Below are 7,033 nucleotides of genomic sequence, written 5' to 3' on the forward strand. Positions count from 1 at the left end.
ATGAACGTTGTAAATGTAAACAAACATTATATAGCCTCATAACATGGTTAAAACCATTTTTATATCATGGATGGTCAGTCGTGAGTGCGATGCCATTTTCTATTTATGAAGGCGTTTCTTGTTACTTTTCAGTGTTGATTCTTGGTCTTGTTAGACTACTACTGAACTGTTATTTTCAATGCATTATGTTGAAGCTGATTTTATAGAAGTGTTCATATTGATTGTGATATTTTATTTTGACTTAATATTTAAATAACATGTATATATATTTTTTTTTTAAATGGAACGTTTTGGCAGAGGTAGGGGAGTTCTCATGTTTAACCCTTCACTGCCAGTGGGTGGGGGGGGCAGCTATTTCTCCAGTTACTTCCACACCTCTGGCCAGGCCAATTACACAGGCAAGTGTTGCGCTTTCCACATGATTTAGAGCTACCTCAACTCAGTGCATTCGAGCCAGTTTCACCTAGTCTGAGGAAGGAGGATGTGTCTGTGGATTTCCTGGCGGACATTGTTAATGCACTCACCAGAGTTGTCTTCTACGTGGACAGGGGCTGTAGACCTTCTAGGAGGGAATGTGGCCATGAACCACTCGAGGCTCTGTGGATTCTGAAGACCTGGGAGAAGCTCACTCTGAAAATGGGTGTACTATATCGCGTTACCAAATGTTCGCTGTCAAAGAAGACGTACCAGTATGTAGTACCCACCTCAATGAGGGCGACAGTTTTGAAGGGTGTCCAAGATGAAGCCGGTCATCAGGGGCAACAGTGGACGTTGTACTTGAAGAGAGAGGTTCTTCTGACATGGTCTGGAGTCGGATGTGAGAGAGTATGTCAAGACCTGCAAAAGGTGTGTGTTCAGTAAGGCCCCTGAGCCAAAGGCCAGAGCTCCATTGGAGAAAATCATCACGACTGAGCCTTCAGCTGTGGAACAACATCTTCTGTGTGTATGGTTTCCCCGTCATATCCACTCTGACCAAGGGGCCAACTTTGAAAGTAAATTGATTGCTGAGTTGTTGAGTGCTGCAGGAGTCCAGAAGTCGCACACAACTCCCTACCATCCGATGGGGAACGGGGGAGTTGAAAGGTTCAATAGAATGCTGAGAAACATGATCAGGGCTTTACCTACAAGAGCGAAGCACAGGTGGCCCCAGAAGCGGAAGTCATTGACCTTTGCCTACAACTGTACAGTCCATGAAACCACGGGCCACGCCCCTTTCCAGTTGATGTTTGGGAGAACCCCACGTCTGCCTGTCGACATGATGTTTGGTACTGTGCTGCAAGACTCCGAGGTTGTAGACTATGACGAGAACATCAAGTCCCTGACGAGAGACCTGAGGGAGGCCATTGAGACGGTCCAGGTGTCGGCAACCAAACAGCTGAAGAGGCATGCGGGCCTCTACAACAGGAAGATCCGAGGAGCTCCAGTGGAGGTCGTGATCGGGTGCTGCTGGCGAATAAGGGTGAACGTGGAAAGAGGAAGCTGGCGGATCGTTGGGAGAACAACCTCTAAATTGTTACGGAGAAGAATAGTGACATCCACATCTTCAAGATACAGAACATGTCGACTGGCCAGGAGAAAACGGTCCACCGTAATCTGATAATGCCTGTAAACTTATTGCCTCTCCCTGACACTGCCTTGGAGACACCTAATACGGGAGACCGTGAGGATCCGAGTGAGGAGATGGAGGACTCATCCATGAACGATATACCAGAAATGGACATCGGTGAGAGGACTAGTGTGTGGGTATCAGAACAGACCTCAGAGGAAACACAGTCGGAGCCCTCTAAAAAAGAGACCCCACCCCACGTGCTGGAAGTTGGGCCACTGGCGAGGGACCCTCAGAACTCACCACATTCGGAGGGTGCCACTGGTGGCACAAGCATGTCAGAGCTAACCTTTGGAGAATAAATGTCCGAACCCTCTGAGGAAGAAAGGCATTCTGAAGATGCCGCTGGTGGCACAAGTTCCAGCAACAGTCGCAGAACCCTTGACCTTGACTACCCACCGACTGTGGACAGTGACCCACCAATGGTGGTTGTAGTTGAACAGGTTAAAAGTAGTGATAACTCTGTCAGGTCAGTTGCTGGTCGGGTAAGGAAACGCCCAGTGAGACTCATAGAGAGTATGCAGACACAGAGGGTTTTTCATACAGAATTCATTAGAATACCTGTGTGTGTGTAGGATTAGAATCCAAGTCTCTTGCCCATTTATTTATTATTTTTTAACTTTCAATGAGGTAATGAGTCAGAGGTCAAGTAGGCTAAGGTTTTTCTGTCTGAGGTTCTTATTGTCACTGAGTGTACTGAACGTGTAACAGGCATGTTTTCTCTCTCTCTTTTGATGACTTCTGTAACCGTAATAGCCTTGGTTTCATGCATGTTAACATTAGAAGCCACCTCCCTAAGTTTGTTTTATTCACTGCTTTAGCACACTCTGCCAACCCGGATGGTCTGCCATGTCTGAATCCTTGCTTAGGAAGACCACCAAAAACTCTGAAATCTCCATCCTAACTACAACATTTTCAGACAAGATAGAACGGTGTTGCAATCTACTGCAGAGTTCTGTCCTACTATCCAGGTCTGTACCCAAACAATTTGAACTTCTACTTTTAAAAATCCACCTCTCTAAAAACAAGTCTCTCACTGTTGCCGCCTGCTATAGACCACCCTCTGACCCCAGCTGTGCTCTGGACCCTGATTGCCCCCCATCTATCTTCAGAGCTCTTGCTGCTAGGTGACCTAAACTGGAACAGGTTTAACACCCCAGCCATCCTACAATCAACGCTTGATGCCCTCAATCTCACACAAATTATCAATGAACCTACCAGGTACCACCCCAAAGCCGTAAACACGGGCACCCTCATAGATATCATCCTAACCAACTTGCCCTCTAAATACACCTCTGCTGTTTTCAACTAAGATCTCAGCGATCACTGCTTCATTGCCTGCATCCACAATGGGTCTGAGGTCAAACGACCTCCACTCATCACTGTCAAACGCTCCCTGAAACACTTCAGCTAGCAGGCCTTTCTAATCGACCTGGCCCGGGTATCCTTGAAGGATATTGACCTCATCCCGTCAGTAGAGGATGCCTGGTTATTTATTTTTTAAATGCCTTCCTCACCATCTTAAATAAGCATGCCCCATTCAAGAAATGTAGAACCAGGAACAGATATAGCCCTTGGTTCTCTCCTGACCTGACTGCCCTTAACCAACACAAAAACATCCTGTGGTGTTCTGCATTAGCATCGAACAGCCCCCGTGATATGCAACTTTTCAGGGAAGATAGAAACCAATATACACAGGCAGTTAGAAAAGCCAAGGCTAGCTTTTTCAAGCAGAAATTTGCTTCCTGCAACACAAACTCCAAAAAGTTCTGGGACACTGTCCTAAACGATATCTTAACCAGCATCAATAAGAAACAATACTGTGCAGCCGTATTCATTGACCTGGCCAAGGCTTTCGACTCTGTCAATCACCACATCCTCATCGGCAGACTCAATAGCCTTGGTTTCTCAAATGATTGCCTCGCCTGGTTCACCAACTACTTCTCTGAAAGAGTTCAGTGTGTCAAATCGGAGGGCCTGTTGTCCGGGCCTCTGGCAGTCTCGATGGGGGTGCCACAGGGTTCAATTCTTGGGCCGACTCTCTTCTCTGTATATATCAATGATGTCGCTCTTGCTGCTGGTGAGTCTCTGATCCACCTCTATGCAGACGACACCATTCTGTATACTTCTGGCCCTTCTTTGGACACTGTGTTAGCAACCCTCCAGATGAGCTTCAATGCCATACAACTCTCCTTCCGTGGCCTCCAACTGCTCTTAAATACAAGTACAACTAAATGCATGCTCTTCAACCGATCGCTACCTGCCCACCCATCCAGCATCACTACTCTAGATGGTTCTGACTTAGAATATGTGGACAACTACAAATACCTAGGTGTCTGGTTAGACTGTAAACTCTCCTTCCAGACTCACAGTTAAATCTAGAATTGGCTTCCTATTTCGCAACAAAGCATCCTTCACTCATGTGCCAAACATACCCTCGTAAAACTGACCATCCTACTGATCCTTGACATATGTGATGTCATTTACAAAATAGCCTCCAATACCCTACTCAATAAATTGGATGCAGTCTATCACAGTGCCATCCGTTTTTGTCACCAAAGCCCCATATACTACCTACCACTGTGACCTGTACACTCTCGTTGGCTGGCCCTCGCTTCATACTCGTCGCCAAACCCACTGGCTCCAGGTAATCTACAAGAACCTGCTAGGTAAATCCCCCAAAGCCAATTCCTCCTTTGGCCGCCTCTCCTTCCAGTTCTCTGCTGCCAATGACTGGAACGAACTACAAAAATCTCTGAAACTGGAAACACTTATCTCACTCACTAGCTTTAAGCACCAGCTGTCAGAGCAGCTCACAGATTACTGCACCTGTACATAGCCCATTTATTTATTTATTTAGCTCCTTTGCACCCCATTATTTCTATCTCTACTTTGCACATTATTCCACTGCAAATCTACAATTCCAGTGTTTTACTTGCTATATTGTATTTACTTTGCCACCATGGCCTTTTTTTTGCCTTTACCTCCCTTATCTCACCTCATTTGCTCACATTGTATATAGACTTATTTTTCTACTGTATTATTGACTGTATGTTTGTTTTACTCCATGTGCAACTCTGTGTTGTGTGTCGAAATGCTTTGCTTTATCTTGGCCAGGTCGCAATTGTAAATGAGAACTTGTTCTCAACTTGCCTACCTGGTTAAATAAAGGTGAAATAGAATATATCAATGTTTTCCTACGTGGTCTTTGAATTCACCTAATTATCTTTAGAGAATAGTCTTTGCACTGGAATGTTTGGTGACATATGTATTGCAAGATATTGCATACCTCCTTTTGTTTCTTTATAGTATGCAAGTGTAATTCAGCAGGGGAGAATGTAACAGGGTTGGTTATGTTTCCACTTGCCTCTAAAGAAATGTGTATTTAATGTTCAAGCGTTCTTATTGGTTCGTTCAACTCTGATGACAATAAGGTGTGTTGTGATTGGCCCCGGTTGCAGATAGGGGGAGATCGCGAACATCAGGTCTTCCCAGTATGAAAATCTGAAGCAAGGGGTAGGTCACGTGCTGAATACTGTTTTCTATTTTACAATGTGTACAAGTTTGCTGTACGTTACTGATTTATACATGTGTGGGTATATGGTACCTGTTAGGGATTGAGGGGCTTTCTGGGATGTGCTTTGGCATATGATTGCCATAAATACACCGATGTAATGGTCACATAAGCCCACTGCTAACACAGTTGTCTTCATGCTACAGATTTTGCCATCGACAGCCATCAATATCGTTAAGCCCTGCACAACTAACATGCTGTTTCCCATTTAACAACAGCAACAGAAATACATGATGCTCAAATGGGACCACTGGCTGATGTGATTTATTTGGAGAAAACACAACGCAATGCAAGGAGAGTACGATTTACATCTGTTACACTTGCATCCATAGCTCTGTCTATTAATCTGAGAGTGGTTACATTTCTCCAGGCCCATCCCACAGCCTTTTACCAAAACAGAGGCAGGATGTCAATTTTATTGTTTCATCTGTGTATTTGCCCTTTAAACAGCTGCATATTATCAAAGTGTCACCAACAAAAAGGTCAACAATAGGCCTATAGCAAATGCAGCATATGGCATTCATTTTTCACATGTAAATGGGACTTTTCAGTAGTGCTCAAAGCATGCCATTCCATGAGCTCAACAACTCCAATCAATGAGCCAAATCTGTCCTCCTTGACAACAAAATCATAAACAGAGTAGGGTTGGCTAATAAGTCTGTAGTTCAGTTAAAACAATTGACCTAATCTATACTTCCATATTTCCAAGTCCTATTCTTGAAAATCAAGGGGTATAACATTTATTGGAATGACTGGAATTCTGATAGACTTTGGTTTTAAATGTAAATATATAATGTACTCTTGATATATGTAGTAGCAAGTGATGGGTTAGAAGAAGCCTACACAACCAACCCCTTAAAGTAACATTTTACATCCATATATGGCCAGCTATGTAAACTTTAATGTTGAACGACATCTATTGAAGGATAAATCAATTAGTAACATACATTTTTGTCTTCTTCTAATGCCTCTTAAGGGGGAAGTAAACTAAAAGTAACAGAATGTAATCAGATTATGTTACTAAATTTGGGTAATCCAAAATTACGTTACTGATTACAATTTTATTTGACAGAGAACTAGTAACTAATGGATTACATTTAGAAAGTAACCTACCCAACCCTGGACATGTATGATATATGTTTTCATGATCAAAACGTTGTATTCCTAATAACTTCCAGCATAGATAGAACATCGCTCAGAGATGGTTTTTAATTCATGTTCTGAATAATGGCCAAGTAATAATACCCTCCAGCTCTCCGGGGAAGTGCAACTCAATCCTGGGCCTAACATCACCGAGCCAGCGATACTCACCGGAGTGGAAAGCGGTGGATGGCCTCGCCCACTGATCGTCGCCGCTGTGGAAGTGGGTGAGTGCTATGGTCCCATGGTTTCTCTCGACTCACCCGGCTCTAGAATAGATTTTGACTCTTCAAACATACCCAAGTCGCTATATGCGATCCCTGACTCTGCTTCTGGTACGCAAGCTGTTTTAAGTAGTTCCCTGCATCCAGTGCAAGCGGGAGGGATTGTTAATTGTGCTACAGAACTGCCCCTAATCTAAACGAAACAAAACGGCCTAAACCCAGCCATCAGAAAACACAGAACATTTAACTTTTTTCAATGTGTCAATCACTCTCGAGTCATCTGGGACCCACGAGCTAAGCCCAAGGGACTACTAGGGGGGCACTTGAACATTCCCAGTGTCATTCCAAAAAGTGATCAAATTAAACATCTACTCACAGACTCCAACCTTGACTTCCTCTGCCTCTCAGTGACATGGCTCCATAAAACCTCTCCATATGCTGCTTTGATTGTGCCTGGCTACAATGTTTTCAGGAGAGACAGGATTGAAG

This window comes from Oncorhynchus nerka, linkage group LG18, assembly GCF_034236695.1.
Source record: "Oncorhynchus nerka isolate Pitt River linkage group LG18, Oner_Uvic_2.0, whole genome shotgun sequence".
Lineage (NCBI taxonomy): Eukaryota > Metazoa > Chordata > Actinopteri > Salmoniformes > Salmonidae > Oncorhynchus > Oncorhynchus nerka.